The 16,316-nt window shown below is 47.3% G+C and overlaps 1 protein-coding gene across 2 annotated transcripts in view; it reads right to left on the bottom strand.

Moving 5' to 3' along the window:
- Nucleotides 1-16,316, bottom strand: part of IMMP2L (inner mitochondrial membrane peptidase subunit 2) — a 364,131-nt gene that overhangs the window by 175,656 nt on the left and 172,159 nt on the right. The window lies entirely within an intron of this gene.

Below are 16,316 nucleotides of genomic sequence, written 5' to 3'. Positions count from 1 at the left end.
GAATATTCCTCCACTTGCTCTTCACATTGAGCGCTGTTCTGCCTCAGGAAAGTCTGTCCCTCCCCGTGGACTGTTTTCTCAACACCACAAACCGCCTCAGCGCTGGCCCCGCACCAGCCTCAGCATCTCCTTTATGTGACCTCCACCCCATGCAGCGGTCTCTCATGCAGCTCCCTTTCCTCTGCTTAAAGCATCGTCTGTAACTCAGAGCTAGTCCTCTCTTTTGCTTACGTGTAAGTGTACGTGTGTGCGTGTGTGCACGCTTGTGAGTGCGTGTGGTTTTATTTTTGTGTGTCTCCCATAGTAGGCCATAAATGAATTCCATGAGGGCAGGAGCCATATCTATATTGGGATAAAGTGAGCTCTCAAAACTACTTATTTAATGGACACATAAATAAATAAATAAATAAATAAATAAATAAGATTTTAAAATATGAAAGTCATTAACTGAAAAAACCAAAGGAGAAGTCCCAGGGACATATGCTGGTTTGGGAGGAAGAGAAAGATTGAAGAGCGTGCTTAGGAAGACATTTTACACAGACAAGGCTCCCTGTACCGCAGGAGGGAAGTGCCTTCCACATGGGCTATTTCCTTTAATTTTTGAAGTCATTCTTAAAAAAATGGGCCAACCAGACTCCTCTCCATTCTTTCCCACTGTGTAGCTAAGAACCTAAGCTTCCCAGAATGAAGCCTGGCCTCTGCCCTCAGCTTCCGGGAAGTATGCCCTTGAAATGTGCGGCGTGTCTTTGACCCCTGGGAGCCTTGGGTTAGGACGCATAGTCTAACTGTGATTTAGGGTAGGAGCTGGCCCTGCCAGAAAAACCAGTCATGTGACTTACCGTGGGTACTTCAGGTCGCAAAGTCTCCGTCAACCCAGACTGAGATCCACACATCGGCAATCAATCAGCCAGTCAATCCATCCATCAACCCTGCCTAGGCCATAGAGTCTGGCACAAAGTCAATGCCAAGGCTCAAGTGAGCGTCCCTGGTGGACAATGCCACACGCTGATGCCAGGAAAAGATCGTGTCCCCACCCCACAGGACAAGGTGAGAGAACCTTCACATTTGGTGCTTTCCTGGGCCCTGCTCTATGTGTTTCTTTCATTTTTAACCCATATCCTTTCCCTACACTAAACCACAACCAGGAGCACAACAGCGTTCGGTCACTTATGTGAGTCAGGCCAGCAAGTTATCAAAGCCGAGAGGGCTGTGAGAAGCCCCTGTCCGGAGCCCTGCAGACAGGAAAGCACTGGGTCATTCTGCAGATGATAAAACTGAGGCTCAGAGGGTAACTGACTTGCTAACGCCACACAGTGAGGGTAAACGTGAGACTGAACTCAAGTATGTCTAGTGGAAGAGCATATGTTCTTTCCATTGCTACAGGCAGGAGAAAAATTGACAAAGGAGGTAGACAGAAGGGCAAGATAAATCAGCAGGACCAGGGACTTGCAGGGTCATGGTCATGGTCTCTAACAGAACGGTTTTATCAAGAGATTGGAGGTGGGGGTGAAAGATAGAACATCCTTCAGACTGCCTAACTGCTCCGTAACCCCTGAATTAAACCAATAGGATCCCACAGCATTTAAGTGTGAAGCAATCCTATCTAATAAAGAGGGAATATGCTAATTGACTGTCCCATCCTCAGAGATGGCAGCACCCAAAGCCAATAAGGAGGGAATATACTAATTGACTGTAACACCCTCAAAGATGGTGATGCCAAGTCCCCTCAGCACCCCCAGCCATGCAGGGCCAGCCCAAGGTGCAGGCACGCCTCAGATGGCAGTTTCCCAGCCGCCCAGGGCCGTCCGAGGCTCAGGTAACCAGGGGTGGGCAAGGCTCACACTGCTGGCAGTATCTTCCCCTGATCACTGCGTCACCTCCTGCCCCTGAGGGCTCCTGGATTGTGAGAGGGGGCAGGCCAGGCTGAGGGACGCCCCTTCCCTCCAGTGCATGAATTTTCATGTACCGAGCCTCTAGTAAATAAACAAATTCATAAGATCATGTACCCATTATTCAGGTCAGTCTATTGGGGTGATGAAACCAGTGGATTAATATCAGTCTACATACCGACCTGCATATACATACATACATGCATACTAAGAGACCAGAGAGAGCACAGGGTAAAAAGGAAAGTGTGTGGAGCACAGATGGCTCCTCTGATTTCATGTAACGCTAATAATCTTGCAAGTATGTTTTTGACTAACGGGCAGCATTCTTCATTGTGGAAAAGGAACATTTCACAGTAAACTTTGGCAGAGAGAAATGTCTTCTGTATGAAATAATTTTTCACACTTCCAAGCTGATTTAAATTAATATGCAAAAAGCCCTAAGAAAAAGAATGATTGATCTTCAGATTTTCATGAAATCAATATAAGCCTTCATTTTTCATTTTATGGATATTTTGGAAAACAGCACTGCCTTCTAACTCCAGAAGAGTGTAAAAAATTGGACAGAAGGCACAAGGTGTATGCTCTAAAATTTAGCAAAGATTCTGTAGTTAAACAAATAAAAAAATGTGTCTGAGGAAAAACATCAATAAATTATTATTTTTCAAAGTTAGTGTTAGCTTTATGTTAAAAGAAAAAATAGCACGTATTTCAACTTTAGGCAATAGAGAGAAAAACTTAGTGCTGTCCAAAGCAATTAAAAATTCCCTTTAGTTTCCAACTAAAATGTAACCTAGAGAATAGCAATGTTGGAAGATACCCTGTCTGTTCTCCGAGTTTTAAACTCCCCAGAACAAGCCAGGAGGTCATTCTAATTTTGGAAAAGGCATCTCAGAAGTCTAACTCAACTCCCTCCGGCTCTTTGTTCACTGAATTAATGGACTGATCAACCATGTGTCTGCCAGTCACAGAAGAGAGGGATTCCTTGAGAGAGTGGCTTTCTACTCAGCACCCCGGCGGGTGCTCAGCTAAGAGGAGAGGCTGGGCATGAGGATGCGCTCTGGAGGGGATGCCCTTACCGAGAGTCAGGGGGCCACTCAGCAAGGGATTCCTTCTGCGTTCTATGCGAATAACCCCACTATTCTTTTTCTTCGATCACCTCCTCTTGGAATTGAGGGAACTGAACTAGATCTGGGAAGGCAAGTAGATTCCTTCCTTTGTGCCAACTCCCCTTCCCTGGTGATGAGGGCTGGACACATGCAAGAAGGCGGCTTTGTGCTCCATAGGAAAGAGCACGTTGATAGATTAGCAATGTCTGAACGGGCAGGCTGCGGTGGACGAGATGTTTATTGGGCAGATGACTGTCACCTGTCCTTTGAACTCAAACATGTGGTGTAATTAGGAATAATCAGGGAGCTAATCTGTAATGATAGACTCATGGTCGGCAAACTGCGGCTTTTGAGCCATATGTGGCTCTTTGGCCCTTTGAGTGTGGCTCTTCCACAAAATACCATGGCTTGGGCGAGTTTATTTTGAAGAAGAGGCTTTAGAAGAAGTTTAAAAAATTTGGCTCTCCAAGGAAATTTCAGTCATTGTACTGTTGATATTTGTCTCTGTTGACTGAGTTTGTCGACAACTGCGATAGACTATAAAGAGCCTTAGACGTGAGGTTTTCATCTATAAAATTAGAACGTTAACATGGACAGTATCTAGCATCTCTTAAAACTAGAACATCCCATGTGTGCAGGTAGAATATTTTTCAATGTGTCTGAATGGAACTGGGAAGTCAATAGCTGTGATGGACCCTTATGATTATGCTGACCAATGTCACACAGCTTTTGGATTCTAGACACGTTGACCTCCACAGCAGTGACCCCGGGGACACGGTGCTGTGCTTCTCACTGATTCCCACCTAGGAAGTGCTGAGGGCCGAGGTGCCCACGGGGGATGGGACCACCTGGAACCGGTCTCTTTCCTGGAGAGACAGGAAAGGTGGAGAGATGGCCGCACCATCTCAGGCTCTATCAATCTAGAATGTGCTCTGAACCGGCTTCCAGGACCAAAGGTTCTCCCACTGCTTGTAAATATGTCGTGGAATGAGTCGCATTTCAGTCTTGGTCCAGCCACGCTGACACCCCACACCTGGGATGCCCGCCACCCACCCTTCTCCACTGAGAGGTCATGTGTAACCGAGGCGATAGACATAGTCTCCAGAACCTAAGGCACGGACTTAAAGGTGGAGAGGAAGATGGCTTGTAGCAAAAGTGGCTCACATGTTTGTCAAAAATATAGGACTCAGTGTAAAAAGCCACAGTAAGAGAAACACCTGCCGACGTGTCAAAACCAAAGCACCTTTTTTGTTTTTGTTTATCTTTGGTTTGGTTGATAGAATTATATAGGTCTCAGGAGTTCAGTTCTATACTTCCTCATCTGCATATCGTTCACCACCCCAAGTCAAAGAACCTTTGAATAATGAAAAGAAAGCCTTAAGTTCCGTTGGAAGAAATACAGAGTGCCACCAAATTCTGAAGGGTTGTGAATAATGTTGCATAATAATGTGAATAATAATAATGTGAATAATATTAATGTGAATAATAATGATGATGATGTGAATAATAATTCCTCACAGGAATGACAGCAACTCCACGTGCTACAAAACAACCCACCCAAGCTGCACCCCTGAGAAGGTCTTGGCAAGGAGCAGGCCGTATTCAGTTGCTGAAGAACAGGAAAATAATTACCTATGGGATAATGGCTAGAGAAAGATTTTATTTTGGGGGTTAAGTAACAAGGGTATCTGTCTAGAAAGTAACTAGTGATGGGAGAACTTTTGATCAAGAAAATAAGGAAGATTGGTAAGAACTTAGCCAGGTGAAGTTGTTTTAGAAAATTAGACTTTAACAGGCTGCCAAATTGAGTCCCAGCAGGAAAATCCTAATTGAGTGTAAAGTGATTCCTTGTTGAATCTGGACTCCCGATTCACTGGGCAGACCTCAAAGGCTCTGTCCCACCAGCCAACAGCACCGAAGGCGCCTGGACAGCAGTGACAGCACATGAAATTTCACTGAACCCCATGAACGTGGAGTAGAACAAACCCACATGTCTTGACCATATATAGAGCCATACAATAGCTTCAAATTTCATTTAAGTAAGTAAGAGGATTTCTTGTTAGATATTTGTCTTGACACTACAGTTAATTCAAATCTCTTGACTTAAATTTCAATCAGAAAAAAAAGCAGGACTTTAAAAATATATGTGCTTCGTAGTTTTTAAGTAATGTGATGTTAAGTATTAGTAAAAGTTTATAACCGATAAAGAACCCTTACAAGTCAACAACAACAAAAAACCTACTTCAAAGAATGGGCAAAGGACTGGAATATGTAGATTTTCTCCAAGGAAGATATACAAATGGTCAACAAGCATATGGAAAGATGTATTCTATAGTTAGACATTAAATAAGTGCAAATTAAAATATAAGATGCTGACTCATACCCACTGGAATGGTGAGAATAAAAAAAAAAGAAAATAATAAGTGTTGACAAGGGTGCAGAGAACCGAAAGCCCATCTACAGCTGGTGGGGGTGTAAGCTAGCACACTCACCGAAAACAGTCTGGGGATTCCTCCAAGGGTTAAACATAGAATGACTTAACATATAACCCAGCAATTCCACTCCTCGGTATACAACCCCCAATATGGAAAAGAGATTTTCAAACCAATACTTGTCCATGAATGTCCACAGAAGCATTATTCACAACAGCCCAAAGCTGAAAGAGCTTACATGTCCGTAAGTGGATAGGTGGATAAGAAAGACATAGGTCTCCCTACAATGGAATATTATCCAGTCATTAAATAAAATAAAAAAAGAATAAGCATGGATATAGGCTGCATTGTGGACGAATTTAGAAAATTTTGCCCAGTGGGGAAAAAAAACAAAAACCCAGACCCAAAATATCACATATTATGCGATTCCATTCCTATGAAATACCCTGAAGAGGTGAGGCCACAGAGACAGAAAGAGACTGGCAGTTGCCAGGAGCTGCAGGGAAGGGACTGGCTGCTGCTGGGTCGAGGCTCTGCCTAGGAGAGCGAAATGTCTGATGGGAGGTGACCCGGGGGTAGCTGCACTCACTGTCAATGTCCTCGATGCCACTGGGTTGTGCACTGTACCCTTCCAAATGATGAGCTTCATGCTTTGTGTGAATTTCAGTTCTTTTTCTTTTTTGTACATGTATAGCAGACTTCTCAAAACCATGCTGATTATAAGTGCCCATGAAAAAAATGGTGGGGTCATGACAAATGAGAGGAAGATTATTCTACAAGGAGAACTGCCCACTGCCAAATCCCGGACAATGTAATAACCACAATGAACAGTGATGGTAATAGCTCATCGCTCACTGTGGGGAAAAGGAATCCATCTGTCCTCCTGGTACCAGACACAAAGAGAGGAGAGAGATCTATGCCTCACAGCAGGCCGCCAACTAATAGCCCTACAAGAAATGACGGCGTTACAAATATCCATTTTGCAACATCACAATAGTACTTGATTTGGGCTAGACTCATCTCTGATAATGCTAAGAGTATTGTATAAACGTTGATGAAAATAGAATATTTACACAACATATATGAGTGAGGAATAGTGAATGCTACGATAAAGGAACCTGGCAGAAACCACCTTTCTAAGGGAGCGAGGCTGATGTTGCTAAACCTGTAGCCAGCTGATAGTAGGTGCCTGCTGATATGATGTACCTCCACTGCGTTCTTTTCAGAATCTAAAATGCCATCCACTTGTAAGGAAACATTACCAGGGCCCCCAAAAGGGAAGGGGAAGAATGCAAGAAACGTCATTGTCATGACAGACAAAGAGAGTCAGAAGACATGCGACAAGCAAAGGCCCTGGATAGTTAGTTAGGACAAAGCAATGGCTACAAACAATATTACCAGGACCACCGGTGACCTTCAAACATGGACCACGTGGTAGGCAATAGCGCTGAACTGATGTGAAAAGTCCTGAATGTGACCACTATATTGTGATGATGACAAAGCAAAACAACTTAAAAAGGATGCAGGGCTTCTGGGTCTTCATAGCTGCAACTTATTTTCAAGTGGGTCAACAATAATGACAATAAAGTGCTAATAACATGTGCACATGCATACAGACATACATACACAGTCACCTACATTCTGCATCCATATCTATGAGAAGGAGCAGAGATAAACACCCCAAATTATGCATCTTTGGGACACTGGTGATTTTATGCTAGTAATTTCTAAGCAATGAAAGACTCGGGGAAAACCACTGACCTTCCCCTCCCTGCTAAAACTATGCAGGTGGAGGACCCGCTGCCAAGGGGAGCTCTGGTCCTCGGCAGCCACCGTGAGACAGGAACCAGGAGTGATGGCAGAGAGGGGCCTCGCAAGGCCACGCTGGCCCCACTCACCTGCACCTCCCGTTGTGGAAGACGGCCCGCAGACAATCACTCTCAGGGCACTGGCGTTTCCACCCGCTCTGAATCCCCAATCACAGCCCCTCCTCCCCGGCTGAAGATGGCGCATAAGGTTTCATATTCTCATGGACCCCCATCTGTACCTACATAATAAACTTGGTCATTTTATCCTGCTAATCTCTTATGTTCATTTCACTATTCATTCAGCCAGAAGAAGCTAGAAGGAAGAGAGACACCAACATGTCACTAATTGTGGAGAGCATTTAGGAATTCATCTGCAGTTTGCAATGTTTCTACAAGTTTGGATTCACCCCTACCCCCCTCCCAAAAAAAAGAATTAAAACCTACATTTTTTTAAAAATTGTGCTTCTGAGATAAATCAGTTTATTTTTGTTCAAGCCCGTGTGCTGGTACGGACCTGAGATTGGTCTCAGCTGCATTCGCTCTTGATTGCCGTTTTCCTGTTGAAAACACAGCAAACAGCACGGAGGAAGCCCATTTGCTCCTCAGGTCTGACTGCCTGCTGGTGCGAGTCCATTCCCTGTGGCATCACTTTACTGAGATGCTGGGTCCCCAGTTCGTATCTCAGGTGTGTGGGACCCCACCGCCTCCTCTGAGAGGTGCCTTCCGCTCAAATAGAGGGCTCCCTCCCGGAAGTGTCTCCTTGGTTGTGTTACCAGTTTTGAACTTGTCACTCAGGAAGATAAATATTTATTTGTAATGGTCTGTACACCAACTTACTTTAGCTGTTAACCTTTGGTATCTTTGTAGGGAAAGCTTTTAAAAATGTTTTAATTGATTTTTTAGAGACAGGGGAAGCGAGAGGGAGGGAGAGAGAGAGAAACATCAATGATGAAAAAGAATCATGGATCAGCTACCTCCTGCATGCCCCCTACTGGAGATGGAGCCCACAACCCAGGCATGTGCCCTGACCGGGAACTGAACCCTGACCTCATGGCTCAGTGGTTGAGTGGTTCATACCTCAACCAGAGGGAGCTACTTTCTTTGCTGTAGGCTGGCAGGAGCTAGAAGGAACATTCTGGAAGCAGTGCTTCCACACTAGATGCTCCCTGAAGAGCCTGCGGTGCAGCATGCTGAAGGCAATGGTGGCAGCTCGGAGCTGCAGTCTGAGGTCTGCGCCTGGACAAGGCTTTGTCACCCGCACGGAGACAGCCGGTACCATTCCGGCACCGAGAACGAGGAAGGAGCCTGGATTACCAGGGCACCCTAGCTCACCGCTCCAGGCTATGGCGCCCTCCTGGAGCACAGGAGGCAGGAGCATGCGGGGGAGCACCTGCTCAGCTTTTCTCCCTGAAGGCCAGGCAGAGAAATGTGTGGCGGCACCACAATAGCTGGGGGTGCAGGAAGTAAATGCACCTTCTGATGCAGAAATGTTTCGTGGCATTTACGAGCTGGTTTGCCCTCCTTCCTCTCTCCACTCCACAATGCAGTCCTCGGTTTGAGCACCAGGCTTCCAATGAGACAGCTATACAGATGCATGCAGACCAATGAGCCGTTTCCCTAGCAATGGGGACTGGGAAAGCCTGGGGTGGCCCCGCCAGCCCACTGCACCCCGCCCTGCAGCCCACACAAGGCTGGCGGGAAGCATCCACCCCTCCCTCCCTCCCTGGGGGACCCCCAACCCGTGTGCTTTGCATCATGGCGCTGAAGCATCCCCTTGACAAAGGCTGAGATGCAGGAAGCACTCTTCACGGTGAGGGCTAACTCACTGGTGTCTGCAGCCCGTCTCTGGCCCAGAAAGGAAGAAGGGGGTTCACAAGACACATTAAATTCTTGTACTCGCCCGCATCCCCTGCCTTCCACACCTGAGCTCGTCTCATTCCTTTCCTGTCTCTGCCTGGAGACCCTGGGCTTCCCAGCTTTCTACAGAGCAATCCTCTTGGCTACAGCTTTGAAGTTCTTTTGTTAGGAAAGTCTGTGCGTTTTGGCTTTTTATAGTCTCCAATACATAAAAAATAAAATAGCAAAGTAGCTTTATGGGTAGTGATGCTGAAGTTTTATGCGTGTTATCTAGTTAGACATGGACTTCTTTATTTTGGGGGACAATGCAACCCTGCAGAGACGTCTGTAATGGGGCCATGCACATGTCACTCGTCCTCACTACTGACTCCACAAGGCAGGTCAACACAGGCAGCGGATAAGAACCAACATGAAGGTAAGAAAAGACTGAGCTGAGCTGATGCGTGCCTTTGAGGAGAAGAGTCTGTGGATACTCCCACGAGGCTGAAACCATCCAATGGGAAGGCAGGAGCATGCGCCCCGATCTTGAGGGGAGGAAAGCGAGGTGCAGCTGAATCACTGCTCGGGCTCCCCTGGGGGGTGTCCGGGAAGCTGGTGACAGATCAGCCAGCAGGGGAGGGAGGTGAAGCCGTGTTCGTGAGCAGGCAGGGAGGCGAAGGGGGCTCCGGGGACACGCGAAGGAAGGAAATGTGCTTTCGAAGGTGTTGACATTGGGGCCTGCCCTGCTTCTGTGATGACACCGTTAGCCGCCTCTCTGAGCCTCAGTCTCCCCGGAGCAAAGGGGGGCATGCCACCTGCCTTGGGACTGGGAGAACAAGCCTGTGTGCACGGCGCGCCTGCCACACTGCCCGCAATCAACACGCAACCCGTGCCCGGTGTTGTTATTGGAGGAATTTGTCACTTCAGCACGCATGGTTTCTGCATTTGCCTAGTGCCATGGTTGGCAAACTGCAGCTCAAGAGCCACATGCGGCTCTTTGGCCCCTCGAGTGTGATTCTTCCACAGAATACACGGCCTGAGGGAGTCTGTTTTGAAGAAGTGGCCTTTGAAGAAGTTTAAGTTTAAAACATTGGGCTCTCCAAAGAAATGTCAATCGTTGTGCTGTTGCTATTTGGCTCTGTTGACTAAGGAGTTTGCCACCCACTGGCCTGGCGATATGTATTCAAATTCTGATCGATTCCACGGTATCTTGTGGCTCCCACTCAAGGAAAATCATTTGCGTTTTCCTGAAGAACAGCGATAACAAATTTAACGGCAAAGATAACAATGCCAACTCGCTCCAAGCAGCATGACACACCGCTGGGAGCGCTTTCCCCAGGAACCGGGGCGGGCTTCTCCGCGGGGCTCCCACGGGAACAGGCCTCTCCGTGTGGACAGGAGCAGCACCGGCCACTGTGTGTGGCTACCGTCTCCGAGACCGAAGCATCGCTTTGACCTCACTGACCGGAGTCCACGGGCCCCCCCCGCTGCAGACGGGAAGACCCGGTGCTGCTGTCCTTACACGTGCTATGATTTTGCCCATCGAACCTCTAGTCCAAGTTCACTCATCCACTGAGACAGTCACACATTCTGGTCAGGTATCTGCATTGTGGGCCTGGGGACAGAGCACCAATCCCGCCTCTCTTGGCAGGGAGCGGTCTCCTTCAGGAAAAAACAGGCCCATCAGTGCCCCGACAGGCAATGCAGGAACCCTAGCAAGCAAAGCCTGCGCAAGTCTCCGTGCCCATGGGACGTGGTTTTTAGCGTTCACTGTGCTGCTCACAACGCCTGTCCCCTCCCCAGCTCCTGGGGTCAGGAGCCAGCTGGTGGAGCTGCTGAATCCCAGGAGAGTCCGGCCCCCATGAGGTGTCCAGAGGATAATGATGGAGCAGTGAGGCTCAACACTAAGTCTGCATTGAGTGCCGAGCATGTGCCCAGAATGACTTCTACCTCGCCACCTCATCACTCATTTCCCAGGACCGTCCAAAGACCACAGATCTGAGCATCCGCCCCAAAAATAGTGTCCTACCGGGCTGGAGGAGGACGCCAAGACGGAGTGAAGGTCATTGGAAGCCTGGAGGCTGAAAATTCCGCAGCGGCATCAGGGCAGCTCATAGCCACGAGAATGCCTGTCTGCCCTGCCGCCCTCGCTGGGTGTAGCGAGTGGCTGACCACCCCTCCCCGCGCTAAGGAGGGATTCGGTGAGCGGCGGTCACCACAGACCCGGCAGAGAACTGGGCGCGGACAGAGGACAAGAGACGGGTGGTAGCAGCCACCTTTGCTCTCCCGCCCAGAGGAAATCAAGCAGAAGTGACAAGATGCTCAGGAGAAGTCAGACGGCCCTGGAGATGCCGGATGGCGCAGGATAAAGAGAAGCCTGGGTGTTCTACTGACAAGTCAGGGAGCGCCCCTCGCTCAGCAGCCGCGGCTGGATTCTTTGCTCAGACACTAACCGTGCTTTCATCGGCCCGCCTTTCCCAAGGAGCCCACCCAGAGGCAAAAGGGCCCAGCGGAACCACTGCCCACAGAATGCCACGGAGGGCCACACAGGGACAGTCCTCGGAGCCCCACGTGTCAAACCCGCCGCCATACAGACTGTCGCTAACACGGAGCGAGCACACACTCCTGCATCCAGCCACGCCTCTACAACAGTCTTTTATTCTTAGCATCCTTCTTGCTGACTACAAGAAATTGGTTGGCTCAGTCAGCAATCAGGCTTTCATTTAGTTTACAAATGAATATGGAGTGCTTTGTGCCCTAAAAAAAACATTTTTAAAAATCCTGGGTTCTATAAGCAGACAGAACTGGGTTCGAGGTTTCACCCTGATATTTAATAGTTTGGGGGACACTGGGCAAGGAACCTAACTTCTTTAAGTCAGTGTTTCTCCACAGTCAAGTAGGGATCAAAACAGTTATCTTATAAAGATGTTGTGAAGAGCAAATAACTTCTAAAATATGCACAGTTAGTACCCAACAAATGCTGTTTTCTCCATGTTGTTTTGTGCTTATGGAGCTTAAATATGGGTAAGAAATAGCCCAGCTGGTGTGGCTCAGTGGTTGAGTGTTGACCTATGAAGCAAAAGGTTACCTGTTGGATTCCCAGTCAGTGCACATGCCTGGTTGTGGCCTCGACCCCCAGTAGCGGGTATGTGTAAGGCAGCCGATCCATAATTCTCTCTCATCGTGGATGTTTCTATCTCTCCCCTGCTATCTATCTTTCCTCTCTCTCTCTAATCAATAGAAACATATTTTTAAAAAAGAAATAATTCCCACTGGGGGAATCTTATAAGCTAAAAAGGGAAATGATTCAAATTATAAAAATAAGTAGATATAATGCACTTAGAAATGATTTGTGATGGAAAAGATAAAGAATGCTCTTTTGGGTTAAATGAGAGATAACCTCTTGTTAGAGGGTCAGAGGCGATTCCTCCGGGAAAGGAGCTATTGAACTAAAGGAACTTACGAGGATGGCAGACAGGGAGAGGCAGGGGCCCAGTCTGGCTGACCCCATGAGGGCGAGGAGATGGCGATGATGACAGCGGCGATGGTAATATGGTGATGTCAGCACTCATTCCCGCTTACCACGCTCCAGACCCGTGTCTAAGCTTGCGCAGTCACTGCTTTCACCCTCATTGCCATGGGAGGAGGCTGAGTCCCCGAGATGCTACGTTCTTGCTCAGGGTCACAGAGCCAGGAGGGTATTCAAACCCGGGAGTCTGTCCACAGAATCCATACTCCCGCCCACTACCCAGGCCACTTCTCTAACAACAACACCCACTGCCCCGCGTTCCACCCATTAACAACCGCCCTCACAAATGAGTAACGCCACCTTGAGTCAATGAATACATGCTTATATACCCCTTTCTTTAATCTGATAACTAGAGGCCCGGTGCACAAAATTCGTGCACGGGGGCGGGGGGGGGGGGGTTGTCCCTCAACCCAGCCTGCACCCTCTCCAATCTGGGACCCCTCAAGGGATTGGGCCTAAACAGGCAGTCGGACATCCTTCTCACAATCCAGGACTGCTGGTTCCCAACTGCTCGCCTGCCTGCCTTCCTGATTGCCCCTAACTGCTTCTGCCTGCCAGCCTGATCACCCTTAATCCCTGCCAGCCTGATTCATGTCTAACTGCTCCCCTGCCTGCCTGTTTGCCCCCAACTTCCCTCCTCTGCCAACCTGATCACCCATTAACTGCCCTCCCCTGCAGGCTTGATTGCCCCCAACTATCCTCCCTTGAAGGCCTGGTCCCTCCCAACTTCCCTCTCCTGCTGGCCATCTTGTGGCAGCCATCTTGTGTCCACATGGGGGCAGGATATTTGACCACAAGGGGGAAGCCATCAGTGTGTTGGAGTGATGGTCAATCTGCATATTATTCTTCTATTAGATAGGATGAAGGCAGAACTCTTTCCACATCATTTGAAGACATGACTATTTACCTATGCTTTAACGTTATTTCGTTTAACATTTCATACAGTCATTGGAACTGAACTCATTCAGGAAACCCTGCTGCCACTGGCTACAGGACAGCTGACGGGACATCTAGGAGTTACAGTGAGTTTCCAAGGGTGATCTTCTCTCAAGTGTCAGTAGATGCTAAAGGAAAACACTGGAGAAAGTAAGAAAAGAAGGTGAGGGGGGTGGAAAGCAGAAAAGAAAGCAGAGATCTATCAGCTACCCGGGAGGTGAGGGGGCGGTACTGTGGGAGAGTCGTGGAGGACATGGGTTCCTGGGGCTGCTCCCTCCACCAGCTGTGCGTTTAGGTCTCCTGACCTGTTAGGACTCCGGACACTGGGGTTGTAAGATTCTGTGGCTTCAGTTTGAAGACTATTTGTAGCTGTACAAATTCAAAGGCCCTGAAACCCGCACTCAGTCACAATGCAATGTCTTCATGTGGTACTTCGTTAAGCTGTGGTAACTCCGAGAGCTTTTAACATATCTTTTTGGAGAGTCACTTTTCCCATTTCCAGTAACTGACAGACCCGAGGATCGGTAAAAATCACCTGAAACTGAGCCGCAGAAGCTCTTGTAGCCAAACAAGGAAACCATCACCAAAGAACAAAGGTCTCACCCAAAACCAGTTCTTTCCTCTTTCATACTGCAACCTCACTTTCAACGACCGGGATAATTAACGTACAAAAATGAATATGAAGTCCTTTGAATTTATCCTATAGATTCTATACCACAAAGAGGATTTCAAGAAAAGCAGTCACATCCCCATATGCCCAAAAGGTAGCCCGTTAGGTTTAGGTAAAGGAACTTCCTACGATATGGCAGAAGGGAGCATTTAAAATATTCAGCTCTAAGTTAAAACTTAGATATTTTCTTTGATTCCTGAAAGAGACTGAAATTTTAAAAATTAGGTATGATTGATGGTTTCATTTATAAGCCAAGAAGGTAGTTTACTCATCTCCCTGTTTGATTATCACCATTTACCTTCATTACGGGAGCGCGTTATCACGGCTTTGATTCCTGGTTTGCCAATTACACAATCAACCAAAATGAACTACTTAAGGACCCAGTGGCAGGAAATGAAAACTTTTTCAACTAATTATCACAGTCTCTATATAATTATTTCATACGTGGAAATAAAATCCTGCGAGTGGCGAAATGATTTGAAATATGCAAGAAGTGGAAGCTGGAAAGAGTAAACTTGGGGGAGTGATGATGGTGATGATGATTTCTATCCCCACAAGGACACTGAACTATATGTAGACATTCCACGACCACATGGCAGCATCCGGCCACGGACCCCTCACCTTTACAGAGTAAAACCCCCAGTGTCAGGTAAAGAATAAAAGCTTACACTAACAGTCTGGAATACGAATTATTAGATTAATCAAGACACTACTTTTGTCTAATTTATTTCTATTCCAAAGTGTAGGAACTATTTGAACACATTTTTTAAGAAGGAAAATACAAAGCATTTGGGAACTTTTTAGAGAAAACCACAGAGCAAAAAATATTTAGTTGTTGGAAACAAAACTACATTTAAAAAAAATAATAATTCCTGGTATTATGACAATGTACCTGCAAGCTACCGGTCTGTGTCATTTCCATAAACCCCTGAGGAGCAATTAGATGGTAAAGCTCTCCCCCACCCAACAAAATGTAATATGAACATGTCACTCCTTTTTACTCCGCTAGAGGGCAGGCTCTCAAAACGAAGGCTGGCTCCTGTATTTAGCCTAGGTTTGACCTGTTGATAAATTAATCCTATGTTCTGTTCTTCTCAATAACATGTTTCTCTACCATCCTAATTACTAATTGAGGTTATAAAACATGCATTTAAAAAAATGCTGTCTATTTACTCACAGGTGTTCTTTCAGAAATATACACGGCGATGCTTTCCTGGGTTTCTTTCCCCGATTTCCGATAACTCAGAGAATGTTTTAGCTATGTAGTGTCCATTGTATATTTTCCAGGAAAAATATACATCAGACTCCATAAGTCTAAGAATGAAGAAAAAATTGCTTTCTTGAGCATTTAATATGTTACCGTTGAAACACTGCCCCGGAATAGTAAAACATACGCCCAAACACACACACACACACACACACACACACACACACACACAACCACCACCACCACCAACACACGCACCCACGCGTGTGTGGCTGGCAGATCACTTGCACCCCAGAGGGAGAAGTGAGTGAGTGTAATTGGAAATGCATATTGTTCCAAACCTCACCCCCCTTCCTGTGCCAATGTTTGTGCATCCTAGATAGAAGCAACGAATATGGGCTTTATTTTAAAAATCTGGTCAATCCAGATAAGAAATGCCATTGCTTCCAAAAAACCTGTTACTGAACAGCAAGCAATATGCTGAATCCAGTAGCACCTATGGAGACGCAAATGCCACTCGCGGGGTTGCAGGCAGCCCTTCCTACAGGGGCTCCCCACCAATCCCCTCCCGCCCCACCCGCCCCGGGGTTCTTAACATTTGTCAATTCTCCAAATAGTGCGCCCTGCTATTTTCGGGGAGAAAACAGTTTCTCTGAAAGCCTGATAACCTGAAAAAATGGGGAAACTTGTCCAAAAATCCCTCCCCCTCAAAAAAGGGAGGGGGAAGGAAGATGGAAAGGATGGAGGGAGGAGGGATGGAGGGAGGGGGGAGGGAGGAGGGAAGGAGAGAGGGAGGGAGGGAGGCAGAAGGGAGGGGACGATCCATCGGGGAGACTGTGCGAACCTGTTCCCTGTATTTGCACCCGGAGCCGCGGAGAGAGGCGCAGGACAGACAGGCGGCTG

This window comes from Pipistrellus kuhlii, unplaced genomic scaffold (assembly GCF_014108245.1).
Source record: "Pipistrellus kuhlii isolate mPipKuh1 unplaced genomic scaffold, mPipKuh1.p scaffold_m20_p_26, whole genome shotgun sequence".
Taxonomy (NCBI): domain Eukaryota; kingdom Metazoa; phylum Chordata; class Mammalia; order Chiroptera; family Vespertilionidae; genus Pipistrellus; species Pipistrellus kuhlii.
This window is presented reverse-complemented; position numbering and strand designations above follow the sequence as displayed.